This window comes from Carassius auratus, linkage group LG48F (genome assembly GCF_003368295.1).
Source record: "Carassius auratus strain Wakin linkage group LG48F, ASM336829v1, whole genome shotgun sequence".
Taxonomy (NCBI): domain Eukaryota; kingdom Metazoa; phylum Chordata; class Actinopteri; order Cypriniformes; family Cyprinidae; genus Carassius; species Carassius auratus.
The window spans coordinates 122,672-139,390 of NC_039300.1; the positions used below are offsets into that span (position 1 = coordinate 122,672).

The following is a 16,719-nucleotide window of genomic DNA, read 5'->3' on the forward strand; positions in this document are numbered from 1 at the left end:
GAAATTTCCATTCACCTTGGCGAGGGGACCTCAAAACGTGCTAAGGTGGCGTGTCCGAGGTGGCTCGAATGGCTATAACTCCAGGAAGGAGTGAGATCCCTTCACCCAAATCGGCACACCTGTGCAGGGGCTCAGTCCGAGGCCAGGTGAAAAAGGGCGCGGTGACAGGCCACTAGGTGTCGCTGTAAGCGACAACAAAATTAATACGAATCGGAAAAAAGGACAACCAAACAACATGGAGACAGTTACAGCTAGGCTGCAGTCAGTCCAATCTACTTTCAAAGTAAGGTCTGCGCTATGTTCGAACTAAACTACCCACCAGGGTCCGATTTTTCAAGAGCGTAAGAGACTTTGTTTCACAGGCGCACAACACATACCTCGCATGTGACAGAACTCCCCATTCTGAAACGAAAATAAATAAAAAACTGTAAAAACCTGTTCTGCTTTGTTTCACCAACAATTTCAGGGGTGAGCGCGAACGCAGTCTCCCACTACCATAAATTATGCAGTCGAGATTCCCGCATTTGGGGAATTCGCAGGGGTCAGCATGGCCGGAGTGCAATGGACAAGCCTCGCCCTGGGTGAACCGCCTTCTTGGTCTCCCCTGCCAGGTAAGTATGAAGGCCCAGGCGGTCAGCCAGAGGTGTGATTTGCATCTTTACCATCCTCACCAACGGTTAGCCCTCCGCCCCCCCCTCCAGGAAAGGAAGGACGGGTGCCTTCCGTTACTGGCCTGGAAACTGCCAAGCTCATGGGCCGGTGCTTCCCAACGCCAATTTTAGATGACTCTCTTTAAACAAACACACCTGATTCGATGCATCACCTCGTCTGTGAAAGACTTCAAGACCTCAGGGGGGTGCATCGTTAGTGGAAGAGTCCAAGACCCCAGGAGGACCCATCAGGAAAAAAGTTTGCAATAAACCACAGCATCTGCAATGGCAGCTCTCATTCCTTGTTCTGCTATTCGACACAATAAATGGCAATCCCCAAAAAGGGAAAGCACACCGTTCCTGGAGACACTGCAATACCAGGCTGATGATTGTGATCTAAAAATCCATTTAATATGTAGTCCCCAGATGGGGGACGTATCAGATATTAAACTGATAAGAACAGATTTTTTCTTTCGAAAAAGTTTTATTGTCACCATTTACATTTTTTTTCCCATTTGCATTTTTACTTTTCCACAAACAATTTTCTTTTTAATCACACATTAAAACAATCAATATGATATATAATAAATACACATGGTAAAATGAAGGAAACAATCATTGTTAAAAAGCATTTGATTAAAACCACAGTGTTTTGCTTGTTTTTAAAAGTCCATGTTTGAGGTGTGTTTAAAAGGTGCGGTCAGTTTCAAAAGTAAAATACAAATTTAAAAAACGCAAACAAGCCTCATATATATATATATATATATATATATTAATAAAACCAATTTCATGATAAAACACAATAAAAACACCAATTAAAAATCATCTATTGTGCAAGACCGGGGGTGAGTCCTTATCAAGTGGGTCATCACCCCACTCTCCAGAACAGGGACATAAGATGCTACTTTATGGGCTCAGCGGAGATCCCCTCTCCTCCGGCCCGCTGGCCCGCTGTTCCCGTAGCCAGAGTGGTGAGGGTGCATCTATGGGCGGCCAGGGTCGGTGCCTGCCGGGACCCTCTCTGTGCGACCCCGGCCCCCTTGTCCGAATATCGTCGTCCGGTACCCCTGCAGCATTGATGTTACCTTTAGCTTGCATGCATGGAGGGTTACTATAAAACGCTTCCCCACCAGCAGGTTTCTGGTGGCCCAGATGGCATCCTTGATGACGTTGAGGGTGAGCCAGAGCGAGGAAAATTTCTGTGCCGTCAAGTCATTCAAGCCCCGGCCCACCCCAAGGATGGCGAGCTGGTACCCGAACTGGGCCCCACCCGCTGGTAGGCACGGGAAATACAGGGGGCCGGTCTTGGCCCACAGGTCCCGCGCAGTGCTGCACTCCCAGAGCAGGTGGTGGACGGTCTCCGGGGAATTGCAGCCGGACCGCGGGCAGATGGGGTTTTTGGCCATGCCTCTGGAGTGCATCACCGCCCTGACCGGGAGGATCTCATAAGCCACCATCCACGATAAGTCCTTGTGCCTGTTCTGGAGAGCGGGGTGAGCCGCTTGGTGTGAGGCCTGGAACTGGACTCACCGGTTCCCGGTCTTGCACAAGAGAGACGAGATGCTTGTGGTTAGTTAAAATGGTGACATCTTCACTCTCTAAAAGGTATTTCTTTAAAAACTTTTTTATAAAACTGTACTCTTTGGGCAAGTTAAAAGACACTGGGGTTTTCAAGTCCACTGGTAAAATTTTCAGTGTTCGTAGGTAAGACCCCATCCAGAATCGCGCCATTGCAGCCGTCTTGTTTTCTTTGGATGGGGTCGTGGCATAACTAATGTGCAAGGCGGTGAAGCGGCTGCCTAAAAACAGGTGGGGGTCTGGGAGGCCTTTTCCACCGTTCTCCGGCCTTTTCTTGATGGTCTCCCTCTTCAGGCGCTCCCACTTGGACCCCCACAGGAAGTAAAACACCGCCCTCTCCAGTTTCCCCAGGAACCACCGAGGGGGGCTAAAAACAGAACAGACAAGTAAAATCAGAGGTAAAATCACAGATTTAAAAATTAAAACCTTGCCTTCCATCGTCATCTGTCTTAGTCCCCAAAACCCCAGTTTTTTCCTAACTTTCCCTAACAAGTCAGTCCAGTTTTCCCGTCCACCCCCGTCTTTATCAAATTTAACGCCTAAAATCTTAAAATCGTTGTCTTTAAAAACCAAATCAAGTCCTCCTGTGTCCACGTCTCCCCACGGCCCGAAGAGCTGGGCCTCGGACTTGTTTCTATTGAGTTTGGCGTCCGAGGCCCGACCGTACCAGTCAGTCAAGTCCAGTGCTCTTCGTATTGATAAAACGTCTGTGGCTAAAAGAGTTACGTCATCCATATATAAAACACAGGTCGCCGTCAGTCCCCCCGTCCCAGGAACGTCCAGTCCTTTGATCCATTTGTCCCTTCTCAAGATCTGTGCCAGTGGCTCGATGCAAGCCACATACAGAAGAGGAGATAAAGGACATCCCTGACGGACACCACTGTGTATGTCCACAGCTTTGGAAAGATGCCCATTTATTAGAATTTTGCTGACTATTCCCTTGTACAGCAGTCCCACCCAGGCTATAAACCTCTTTGGAAGCCCCATTTTCTCCAGAACCTGGAAGAGGTACTGGTGCGAGACTCGATCAAATGCTTTTTCAAAATCTAAATTTAGGACTACTAGCCGAATATTGTCTGTTATCTTTCTTCCGGGCACAGCACAAGCTTGATCCGGGTGGATCACGTCCTCTAAAACAGTTGACATGCGTGTTGCTAAAATCTTACTAAAAAGTTTACAATCAAAATTTAAAAGCGTGATTGGTCGCCAGTTTTTCAAGTCAGTCTTGTCTCCTTTCTTATGTAATAATGAAACTATCCCTACTCTAAAGCTGTCAGGAAGTCTGTCAAGAGTCTCAAATTCTTTAAAAACGGTCAACAGTTCGTGTGCTAAAATGTCCCAGAAAGTCAGATAAAATTCAAAGGGAAGTCCGTCAATGCCAGGGGACTTCCCTTTTTTAAAATGTTTTAAAGCTTTCTGAATTTCTAAAACTGTAAAATCCTGGGATAAAAGCACATCTTGTTCTCGTTGGATGGGGTCACAGCATATTTTATGTGGAGGGCGGTGAAGCGGCTGCCTAAAAACAGGTGGGGGTCTGGGAGGCCTTTTCCGCCATTTTCCGGTCTCTTTTTGACCACGTCCCTCTTCAGTCTTTCCCACTTGGACCCCCACAGGAAATAAAACACCGCCCTCTCTAGGTCCATCAGGAAATCCCTAGATGGGATAAAAACAGAACAGACAAGTGACATTAGAGGTAAAATAACAGCTTTAAAAATTAAAACCTTGCCCTCGAACGTCAAATGTCGTAGTCCCCAAAACCCCAGTCTTTTCCTAACTTTCCCTAACAAGTCAGTCCAATTTTCCCCGTCCACCTCCCTCTTTATCAAACTTGACCCCTAAAATCTTAAAATCTGTTTCTTTAAAATCCACGTCCAGTCCACCTCTGTCAATCCCCCCCCCCCCCCCCCCCCCCCCACGGCCCGAAGAGCTGGGCCTCAGACTAGCTTCTGTTGAGCTTAGCGCCCGAGGCCCGACCGTACCAGTCAGTCAAGTCCAATGCTCTCCGTATAGATAAAACATCCGTTGCTAAAAGGGTTACGTCATCCATGTATAAAACACAAGTAGCTGTCAGTCCGCCCGTCCCAGGAACATTTAGTCATTTGATCCATTTATCCCTTCTCAAGATCTGTGCCAGTGGCTCGATGCAGGCCACGTACAGAAGAGGAGATAAAGGACACCCCTGACGAACACCACTGCAGATATTTACTGCCTTGGATAAATGCCCATTTACTAAAATTTTGCTGACTAGGCCCTTGTACAGCAGTCCCACCCAAGCTACAAACCTCTCTGGAAATCCCATTTTTTGAAGTACCTGAAACAGGTACTGGTGCGAGACTCGGTCAAATGCTTTTTCAAAGTCTAAATTTAGGACTACTAGCCGAATATTTCTGTCTCTCGCATAACAGATGGTGTCTCTAATCAGCACTAGGCTGTCTGTTATCTTTCTTCCGGGCACAGCACAAGCTTGATCTGGGTGGATCACGTCCTCCAAAACAGTCGACATACGTGTTGCTAAAATTTTACTAAAAATCTTACAGTCCATGTTTAAAAGTGTGATTGGTCTCCAATTTTTTAAGTCAGTCCTATCCCCTTTTTTGTACAGTAAGGACACTATCCCTATCCTAAAACTGTCGGGCAGTCTGTCAAGAGTCTCAAAGTTGTTAAAAACAGCTAATAAATCATGTGCTAAAATATCCCAAAATGTAAGATAAAACTCTAGGGGCAGTCCATCTGCTCCTGGGGACTTCCCCCTTTTAAAACCTTTAAGAGCTTTATGTAATTCTAAAATGGTAAAATCTTGGGATAAAAACTTATTTTGGCCATTAACATTCTAGACTAAAAAATTTAAAACTTCCCTTGCCGTATCCTCGTGTACATCTTTTTTTGAATACAAATCCTCATAAAATCCTTTTACATTTTTTTTTAAAATCTCTTCTGTTGTATTTACATCCCTCCCTCCTACCTTAACCCTGGTTATTGTCCCTCCCCTTGTTATTATCTTTTTAAAAAAGTAACTTGTACACTTTTCGCCTTCCTCTATTTCTCTTTCTCTGCTTCTTAAAATAACACCTTTGCTTTGGATATGAGATAAAACTGACATATCTTTTTTTAAATCTGTTATTTCTTTGCTAAAATCAAAACCATTATTTAAAAGATTAAAATATCTTTGTAGTCTTTTTTGCAACCCCATCATGCATCTCTTTTCCCTATTCTTTTTGTCTTTCCCTACCTTCCTAAAAAACTGTCTTGTCCGGTCCTTAACCATTTACCACCACTGTGCATGTGTATCATAAAAGTCTTGGAGGGTCTGCCATTGGCTGAACTGCTCCCTATACTCTCTAACCACTTCTTCATCCTCTAATAGGGAACAGTTCAGCTTCCACAGCCCTCCTCCTACCGTCACACCCATGGAAAGTGAAAGGGTGCAAGACAGCATCATGTAATCAGAAAAAAAGAGAGGGGTCAATGTTGCATCGGTTGGCGGGCAGTCCCTTGTAAAAACATATTCAATTCGAGAGGCTCTGGCGCCATCACCACTGAACCAGGTGAACCAAAGCCCTCTCTTTGATGCAGTTGTTTAAAACAGTCAACTAACTTAAAATCCTTGACTAAATTTTGCAATAAAACCGATGTCTTGTCGACCTTAAAATCTTCTCCTACTCTCTTCCTATCTGTTTTTGATAAAACACAGTTAAAATCCCCTGCTACTATTAGGGGAGCCCTGCCTAACATGTGGGGCTGCAGGTCTTCTAAAAGCTCATACCTGTCATTTTTTCCTGTAAAACCATACACATTAAGAACCTTAAAATCTCTCCCTAAAAAAGTCAGGTTTGCTAAAAGAGCCCACCCTTCCCTCACCACAGTGCTATCCTTCACCGTGATGTTTGAATTGTTGATTAAAATAACGACACCGTCATTCTTGTTGAAGTTGGAGCCACTCCATATTGAGGGCCCCATGGTCCACATCTCCTCCAACTTCCTGTAGTTACTTAAAAAGGGCAGAGCACACTCTTGCAGTAAAAACAAATCTGACTTAAAAGACTTTAAAAAGGATAAAATGCTCTGTGCTCGCAAGGTGGACCTCACACTTCTTACATTAATGGTAGAGATAGTGAGGGCCATGAGCAGTATGGTTAAAACAGTATGAGACATTTAAACAGAAGACAAAAAGACTACAAAAATATGCTTAAAATCATGTTTTATCTTGTTTCACCTGCCCTTCCTTTTTCCCAGATGAACTGGGGCCCGGAGAGCAGGTGCTCGACGCGTCGGGTGCTACAGAGAAACCCTCTTGTAACTCCCTAGGCGACGATGTTCTTAGCTTGATGTGCAAAAAGGAAACCTCATTTGGGGACTCTAGGGGCCACATGCGTTCTTGATCTTCCAAATCGGAACTATCAAGCCGCTGTGCTGCCCCTAGCTTTTTTCTCCTCCGTTTCCACCAGCGGAGATCCCGCAGGTCTTTTTTGCACTTGAGCATTTGGGAGTGAACACTCAAATTCACTCCCACTAGATTCCTGTACCAAATCTGAAACCGTTTCTAAGGAGGAGCTTGTTTCGTCCTCGCTCACTTCTCCTTCTGTGACATTTTCCAGTTCCTTATCTGACTCCGCCCCTGTGGCCGCCCCACTTCCTCCTTCCTGCCCAATCCCTGAGGCTGGCTGGGAATTTGAAATTCCCGCCAAAACCTCAGGGACCGCCTCCTCTTTCCTTTCTTCATTTGTTTGGTGCCAATGTGGGGCGGCCATTTTGAGCTTGTTGGCAAAACTTTTAGGGCAATCTCTGTAGAGGTGGTTTGAATCTCCACAAAGATTGCACCGCCTGCCATTGGTACATTGTTCAAAACCGTGACCAATTTCTTTGCACTTCCCACAAACTAATTCTTGGCATACATCGGCTAAGTGACCAAATTTCCCACATTTCCGACATAACTTAGGCATACCCTGGTAATGAATGTAGCTTCTGTTCTCTCCAAGCACAATCATGGAGGGCAGATGTTTCAGGCCCTGGTAGCCCCCAGCGTCCTCCCATTGTTTAATGGGGATTCGCCAGGAGCATGTCCAGATACCATCTTCATCTAGCACCTTGACTGGCTGGCCTCGAACAGTGCAAAATCTACCCAGCCACACACATATATCTTCACCAGTCACAGTTTCATTGAACATTCTGACAATCACAGTTTTAAATGTGTTGTCAGATAGTTTCTCCACCATAAACATAGAGAACTGGGATTTAACAGATTCAAACCTTAGTGGTGCTGTAAGCAAAAACAAAAGTAATACTAACTGAAAAATGCCAACCAAACAAACATGGTGACAGCTAAAGCTAGGCCACCAGGATCCGATTTTTCAAGAGCGAAAGTGACTTTGTTTCTCAGACGCACAACACATACCTAGCACGTGACAGAACTCCTCATTCTGAAATGAAAAAAAATTGGAGCAAACCCCTTATGCTTTGTATTACCAACAATTTCAGGGGAGAGCACCAACGCAGTCTCCCACTACCATAAATTATGCAGTCGAGATTCTCATATCTGGGGAATTCACAGGGGTCAGCATGGCCGGAGTGCAATGGACAAGCCTCGCCCTGGGTGAACCGCCTTCTTGATCATGGTGTCTCCCCTGCCAGGTAAGTATGAAGACCCAGGCGGCCAGCCAGAGGTACGATTTGCATCTCTATCATCCACACCAACGGTTAGCTCTCCGCCCCCCTCCAGGAAAGGAAGGACTGGTGCCTTCCATTTCTTGCCTGGAAACTGCCAAGCTCATGGGCCCGAAGAGCTGGGCCTCGGACTTGTTTCTGATAAGTTTAGCGCCCGAGGCCCGACCGTACCAGTCAGTCAAGTCCATTGCTCTTCGTATAGATAAAACGTCCATGGCTAAAAGAGTTACGTCGTCCATGTATAAAACACAGGTCGCCGTCAGTCTTCCTGTCCCAGGCAGGTTTAGTCCTTTAATCCATTTGTCCCTTCTCAAGATCTGTGCCAGTGGCTCAATACAAACCACATACAGGAGAGGAGATAAAGGACACCTCTGTCGGACACCGCTGGGATATTCAAATTTTTTGATAAATGCCCGTTAACTAAAATTCTGCTAACCAGATGGTTGTATAGCAGTCCCACCCAGGCTATAAACCTCCCTGGCAACCCCATTTTTTCCAGTATCTTGAAAAGGAACTGGTGTGAGATGCGGTCGAATGCTTTTTCAAAATCTAAATTTAGGACTACTAGCCAAATGTTTCTGTCTCTCGCGTAACAGATGGCATCTCTGATCAGTATCAAGCTGTCCGTGATCTTTCTCCCAGGCACAGAACATGCTTGATCCGGGTGGATCACATCCTTTAACCCCTTACTAGTAACCCCCCTTTTTTGGCATGGAGACAGAAATGACATACCCAAAATAAAAAGGTTTCTGCTCATGATTCTTTCTGACTAGATACATAATCAACCTTTGTTCACAAAGCTGACACTTTAAAGTTTACTGTTCAGGAATCAGAATCACTCAGACCATTATGATAATAGAGATATATAAGCTCAAACATTAAAACAAAAATAAAAATATAAAAAAATATATTTTTTAAATGTATTTATAAAATTGTTGATGTAGGATATGAGTTTGAAGTGTAGCTAAGGCCACAAGTCTTCCAAAACTTCATTAAGAATGTCATAATCGAATCTGTAAAACTGTGAATTTTATGAAATATTTTCTAAGGCCATGTCATGTGTGTTTTTAGAGAAGGCTTATCAGATTGATTTATGGCCCTTGTCATCCCTGTAAGATCTCACATGTAAACTCTCCTGTGTATTTTGTATGTGTGTTGGCTTTGAAAACTCCCCGTTTCATGATTGTATTGTTCTCACCAAACGAGTCTTTCACACCTCCGCCATGTATGACACATTATGCGCATTATTCTTTTGTTTTTATTCCACCTTTATTAGCCTTTATTGTGGTTTTTCAGGCTTTACAAAGACACAAAGCAGCGATCTCACTTCAGTCTCTCTTTGCATTTAGCCCTTACTTATCAAAAATCTTACTATAAAAATACAACAAAACATTTTCTTACGACCTTACGTGAATTATTGAGACAAAAATGCATTATGAAGAAGAAATGTACCTGCTATTAGTAGCATTGGAGCTAATGTTAGCATCAAGCTACATCAGACAATTTATGAAATTATTAGTACACTTTTACTCAAAACTCACTTTAAACCCCGATCGAGTGTTTATAATAACTTCCTTTAGCGATCATGGGTGGAATTTGGTCGTTTACTGTTGTAAAAATATGTTATTTGTAGCCTTTTTCATCGCTGCACAAGTTAGCATTTCCGATGTACATTTTTGATTTTTTTTATAAAAACGCCCCAGATCTCAAGAAAATCTCATACCAAGCTTTAAAATCGTAATCGCGGGTTTATTATTCTGATATTTCGTGTATACAGAGGTGTTTCAGTGTTGTTTTGGCCAGATAACTACCAGGAAGTGTGCAGGAAGCATGTGACACGATGTGGCGGTGTCCGGTTATGACACTCTAAGATTGACAATGGGAAGGCCCAATCGGAGTCTGAGTTACACACAGCACGAGCTGAGAGCGGAGAGGCTGTTTATCATCAGATCACGTAAATCCATGGAAAATGAATAGAAATGACGATTCTGTCTGAAGAAATATGAAGTAAACATCAGTAAATATATCCATATATCTCCGCAGATATAAATCACTAAATATCTGTCACTGCAACAATGTTTTATCAAAATATTGGTCAAATATCGAAGCTAGGGTCTTTAAACTTTCAATTGATGCACAGTTTGTCCAGATCAAGTAAGACAGTGATGTTTAACGTGCTGTGAAAGTGAAACAATAATAAACTGGGGCCGTCAGCGATGTTTGCACGTAAAGGGGTTAAACAAAGGTCAAAATGCTGCCAATGCTGAAGGATCAAAGATTGCTTCAAACACCACAATTTCCCCACTATGAGATCTGCCACCCTCTGATAATAGGCCGGCCTATTTGTCGACCATGGAATCGTTCCCCTCCATGAGCTAATAGATCTTGGAAAAGCCAGCCAAAATTGTCCAAAATCCTTGCTTTATGCACAGCCTCTTACATAACTAATCGGGCAGAAGAGGAAAGGAAGATTGCATTCAATTTTAAGGGGAAACAGGGAACTCCCCTCGTTCACATGGCAGTACATCTGTGTCCTCGCCACCATTTCAGTACTGTTATTCCAAACAAAATAATAAAACAGCCTTTCCAACTTCCTACCATACAAAAAGTAGGAAGTAGGTCTCCCCTCACTTCTTCCTGCCAACCCATATCGATAGCCACCTTATCCTCCACCTAGTTATATTTGCTTCCGCTGCTTTGAACCTAGCCACCCAGTTCTCCCGAGCACTGTTCTTTCTAAAAAACCTATCTTCAACCCTTCTGCACAAAAGTTATTCCCACCTGGCATTACTGTTCTGTCTGCCCACTGGCCTGCAAACATTACAGAAGACTTACCCGCATTTACACGTGAACCTGAGGCCTCCCAAAAGCCTTTAAGTATTTTGTAGGCTGTCTCAAAATCCAGATCTGAGGTTAGGAACAATGTCATATGGTCTGCATATGCAGAGACCTTTGCACATGTACCCCTGCCTCCAGGTAAATGCATGGACATCAACGAATCAGCTGCCCTCAAGACTGCCATCAGGGGCTCTAGAGAACATAAAGCAGAGGCGACAAAGGGCACCCCTGTCAAACTCCACCCAACTGCTTCACCCTCCCTGAATAATATCAATTTATCCCTATCCTGCTTGAAACCCGAATATACAACAGCTTTACCCATGATTTGAAGACTGGTCCAAACCCCATACACACCAGCGTGGCCATTAAAAAAGCATGACTTACCCTGTCGAAAGCTTTCTCCTGGTCCAGGCTCAAAATCACTAGGGGGAGCTGCCGCTGTTCTGCCTAGTACAAAGTGTCTCTCACCAAAGTTAGGTTTAAGCCACCTGAACTACCAGGCACTCAACAAGTTTGGTCTGGCTGCACTACCACCCTAATAACCTTCTTCAGCCACTTTGTTGTCACCTTGGCCAATAACTTGTAATCAGTTGTTAACAAGGTTATTGGCCTCCAGTTTGTTAGCTCCTCCTTGTGACTTTTCTTGTGTATCAATGTCACCAAACCTATCCTCGTTGTCAGTGGCAAGCTCTCCTCTTTCTATACTTTCATGATAGACACAGTCCAGCTCAGAGCCTATCCAGGGCAAAACTGTCCTATAAAACTCTGCCAGGAGTCCCACCCAGGGCCATGCCCCCTTTTAGTGAAGATAACGCAAAGCTTACTTCCTGTAGTGTCAAGGGGCCTTCCAATGCTTCCCTCTCCTCCTCTTCCAGAGTTTTTTTCTAATGCATCCAAGTACTTGTTTACAGAGCAACCTGTAGAACCTTTACAACTACATTGCTCACCACACAGTGGAAAAGAAAAATCTTGTTGGCCTATTATTTAAAAGGCACTTTTTCACACCTGACTACAACAAAAATGACTTGGCTTCATTCCAGTAAAAATCCTTTATAACGCCCTTAAGGTACTTACCCTATGTCACAGTGTCTGGTTTGTGTTCCTTGGGTAACCACTAGATGTCCTCCTTCCCCACGGTGTCTGTCACTTCATGAACCACATTCCCCACGATCTCGGTCTCCTCATTGCACTCTGTCATGTTATTAATTATTGCACTCAGCCAATTCCCCATTAGCACTGTCAATTCCCTGTGTATTTATACCCTGTCTGTTTTAGTATGTGTTACGGAGTCCTTGTAGTATTCACGACCATTTCTAGTCTCGTTCCTGCCGTGTGCTTTCTTGTCTGTTTATGATTGTTTGGATTGGTACTTTGGTTTTGACCCTGCCTGGACTGGATACGATTTTGGATTACCCCAATAAAAGACATACCTGCACTTGGATCTTTCGCTGTGTTTTCCTGTGTCCCGATCGTGACAGAAGGACTACGTCACATGCACAGATCCAGCAGTATGTCATCTGATGTTTCTTCCCCAGCCACCGAGCGGAAGAGAAGGAGTCGGTTTGAGGTAACGCGCCTGGTCGTGTTTCGCGGGACCAGGGGAGGTCGCCGAGGAGTGAGTGGTTGAGAGGAGGTTCAACATCGCTCTCCACCATGGCCCCCCTTCGACATGGGGCTCGTGTGGGACGGATCGGAGCCGCCGTCTCACCATGGCGGACAGAGAAGAGAGAGGGGGCGCACTTCTGCCGAGCTAGTACCACTGCACAAGATGGCCGCCAGCCCAGTGCCACGAGGCAAGATGGACGCCAGCCCCGCGCCACAGCACAAGATGGCCGCCAGCCCAGAGCGACTGCGCAGAATGGCTGCCGGTCCAGCGCCGCTGCCCAGGATGGCCACCAGCCCAGCACCACTGCCCATGATGGCCGCAGGTCCAGCGACACGGAACAAGATGGACGCCAGCCCAGCGCCAAAGCACAAAGTGGTCGCCAGCCCAGCGTCACAATGCAAGATGGTCGCCAGCCCAGCACCACCACCCAAGATGGCCGCTGGACCCTTCAGAGTCAGGGCTAGTCACCGTTGACCTTCCAGAGTCAGGGCTAGTCACCGTTGACCTTCCAGAGTCAGGGCTAGTCACCGTTGACGTTCCAGAGTCAGGGCTAGTCACCGATGACCTTCCAGAGTCAGGGCTAGTCACCAATGACCTTTCAGAGTCAGGGCTAGTCACCGTTGACACTCCGGAGTCAAGCCAAGTCACCGGTGAAATTCATGGACAAATGCAAGTCACCAATGATCTTCATGGGCAAGGTCAAGTCACCAGTGTATTTCATGGGCAAGATCAAGTCACAGACTATCTTCATGGGCAGAGGCAAGTCACCATTGATCTACCAGAGTCTCTTCTCGCCTCTGCGGAACTTCCAGAGCCTCGTCACGTCTCAGCCGAACTCTCTGAGTGCTCGACTGATCCTGTCGTGGCCACAGAGGCTACCCTTAACTTGTTCATGTTCTCTGTTTCTCTGTTGCTCTCCTGTCAGTCCGATCCCACTGCACCCTGGGGACTTTTGGTCTCGACCACACGGACGTGGTGGTCTTCTGCTCCGCCCTGGGGGGCTTCCGTCCCGACCACACGGTTGTGGTGGTCTTCTGCTCCGCCCTGGGGGTGGTTCGGTCTTGTTTTGTCAGTCTCGTCTTGAAGCGTCTGGTAGCCGCTCCGTAGAGGGGGGTATTGTCACAGTGTCTGGTTTGTGTTCCCTGGGTAACCACTAGATGTCATCCTTCCCCACGGTGTCTGTCACTTCATGAACCACATTCCCCACAATCTCTGTCTCCTCATTGCACTCAGCTGCCACGGGTTATTAATCATTGCACTCAGCCAATTCCCCATTAGGACTGTCAGTTCCCTGTGTATTTATACCCTGTCTGTTTTAGTATGTGTCATAGAGTCCTAGTAGTATTCACGACCATTTATAGTCTCGTTTCTGCCGTGTGTTTTCTTGTCTGTTTATGATTGTTTGGATTGTTGCTTTGGTTTTGACCCTGCCTGGACTGGATACGATTTTGGATTACCCCAATAAAAGACATACCTGCACTTGGATCTCTCACTTTGTTTTCCTGTGTCCTGATCGTGACACCCTAGCCCACCCATCTGTTGTCCCCAATGCACCCTCTGCATATAGCAATTGCAGCTCCTCAGACCACCTACCTACTTTAGTCTGCCTGCACCTTATCTTCTCTCTACCCCAATTATGACAAAAAACTCACACATTAGTTAAAACCTTCCCACATGAGTCTCAGACAGGCCCCACAGGTTTTTCCACCCAGCCACTAAAATATAGAGAGCTACACAGAAGGTCCTGTCCTTCAGAAAGGTGTTAACTCTCCACACTCCCCTCTCTTCATGCCCCTGACCTCTGCCCAAACCCATACTAAACAGTGATCTGAGCCCCACATTGAAAGGAGTCTTGCAAAGAAAACCCAGCAGTCAAAAGTGCCAATACTTTACCTGAATCATTATCAAGGGACATATTGAAATCCCCTCCCGTAATTAGTAATCTGTTTGTATACAAGACTGGTGCCAAATTATCTAAAAACCCTTCCTATCCCCTAACTTACTTGGTTCTTACAACATTAACAAAACGAAAAGCCATCCCCCTCCACCTGGCGTCCACCAATGCAACTCTTCCCAGAATCACCACTTTAGTAGACTCAATTATGAATTCCCAGGAATACAATAAAATGCCCACCCCATCCGATCAAACATTCCCTACTCCCTAACAGGAACGCCCCACCTCCCAACCCACTGAAAAAACTAAAAACATCATCTTTCCTTGTAAACATCAAAAGGCAACATCTTTAAAGAAAGGTAAATTAAGTCCTCCTCTGTAACAGTTTACGTCCCCTTAAACTAACCTTAAAAAATTAGCCAAAGGAAGAATCCTTGGTTCACTCTTACAAAATTCACATATTTCCCTTACCCAAGCTTTTCTTCCCTATACCTTTCCCAACTGATACTTCAATCCATTCTTCCCCTTCTCCCCACCCCCTCTTCTTCATCCCCTTTGCCCCATTCCCCATCCCCCATCAACATTTTCCAGATGCCAAACCGATCCTTCAGGTGCTCTCCACCGATCACTGTCTTCACAGTATTTAGCCAGAAAAGTTACAAACATCTCTGTCCTACACAAAAGGGTTATAAATGTAAATTATCAAAGGGAAATAGTATTCTGCAAAGGCTGGATGGAGCTGGAGGCCCTTCCAGCGCTGATGCTCTTTCTTCTTTTCCCAACCCTCAAAAAACGCAAAAATGTTAGATCCATAAATCCAGAAGATTAAAAATCTTGCAGACAAAAAAATTAAGCTTTAATTCCAAAAATGTCCCTTAATAGTCACCACAAAGTCACGTCCAAGTATCTTTTTCACCTCTGCATCCGAATCTGCCTGGTAGCCTGACAGGGTTCTGCAGCCTCACCATCATGGTTGGCCACATCTTCTCTTTGCTCCGAGCATCCATCTGAATAGGATGTACACTTACCGTATTTTCCACACTTTAAGGCGCACTGGATTATAAGGCACACCTTCAATGAATGGCCTATTTTAGAACTGTTTTCATAAATAGGGCGCACCGGATTATAAGGTGCATAGAATAAGCTGGAGCTATGCTATAGGGAATGTCAACATTTTGACCCATATATAAGGCAAGTCGTTTTTTGAGAAAATTAAAGGCTTTTAAGTGCACCTTATAGTATGGTAAATGCACTATATCGAGCCAAATGACTTTTTGGATTTTGTAGAAAATTATTTTTTGCAAGCTAGCGCCAAGTATTTTGCCCAGTCCCACCCAAAGCTGCACAGAAAGACTCTGGAGTCTGACTGTCAATAATCATCCATGTGTTGCCCTTTAAGAAGTTTCAAATTTTAGCTTTAAATATTTTTGGCAAATATTCTCAAGTAAAAATGTGAAGTTCATATTTACTTTTTCTTTGTCTACCTCATTTGTAAAAATTATATTTTCTGTTTCATGTGATGAAGTCACTTCCTGTTTAGTCACTTCCTGTTAGTGCTCCCAGTTCTACATGAAAAACAATGAGACAGACATGGTGTGCTCTCTTATATACAGGGTTAGAGCACAGCATATAGGGTGTTTCCACAAGTATTTTTTTTTAAATTTTTATTATTATTTTTTTATTTCTTTTTTTAATGCCAAGTACGTGAAGCCTTGAAGTTGCAAACCCCGGTACAGTAGGTGGCGGTATGCACCTGAACAAGTTGGTTGCGACCCGCCAATAAAATGAGAGAGAGAGAGAGAGAGATGGTGTGCTCTCTCTGATAATCCATTGCATCTACTTAAGAGCATCATAGAGGCAATGCCGTAAATTCATTTATATTACATTAGTTATGTTAAAGATCACATATTAGTGATGATTTTGTTAAAAAGATTATGTTTTGATAAGTTGCTAAAATTTTTGTTTACCATTGTGTACAAACTTTCAGCAATGCTATAGCCATTGTAATCACTGCTACAAAGAGAACAGTAGTTTATGCTTATGTAAACATAATTTATAATGCTATGTTAGTCAAGACACTGGACACTAAATATTGCTGTATTGTTTTAATATAGTTTTCACCACAATGTTAATGAGGAAGAGTCTCTGTCTTCATTGGCTATGGTTTAACTTGGTGTTTAGTCAGTTTCAATACTGCATGATAACACTACAATCTACAATCTTCATCTTGGTGAGGGGACCTCAAAACTTTCGAAGGTGGTGTGTTTGAGGTTGCTAAAATGGCTATAACTTAAGAATGGAATGAGATCACTTCACCCAAATCAGCACACCTATCCACAAGCTCAGTCTGCGCTCAGCTGAAAAAGGGAGCTGCAACTAGCCATTTGGTGGCGCTGTTAGCAGAAAAAAAATAAATGAAAAAGGACAACAAAACAAACATGAAAACGGCTACAGCAAGGAAACAGTCAGTCCAATCTATTTGCATAGTGAGG

At 44.5% G+C, this 16,719-nt stretch overlaps 2 non-coding genes and 1 pseudogene across 2 annotated transcripts; all 3 read right to left on the reverse strand.

Annotated features, from left to right (window-relative positions):
* Positions 1 to 463: 463 nt before the first annotated feature.
* LOC113068712 (U1 spliceosomal RNA) lies at positions 464 to 619 on the reverse strand. Its single transcript, XR_003279591.1, has one exon. It is a non-coding gene; the product is annotated as a U1 spliceosomal RNA (small nuclear RNA).
* Positions 620 to 994: 375 nt separating this feature from the next.
* On the reverse strand, positions 995 to 1,136 carry LOC113068714 (uncharacterized; annotated as a pseudogene).
* A 6,564-nt stretch (positions 1,137 to 7,700) lies between these two features.
* LOC113068710 (U1 spliceosomal RNA) lies at positions 7,701 to 7,864 on the reverse strand. The gene has a single exon (XR_003279590.1). It is a non-coding gene; the product is annotated as a U1 spliceosomal RNA (small nuclear RNA).
* Between the last annotated feature and the right edge of the window lie 8,855 nt (positions 7,865 to 16,719).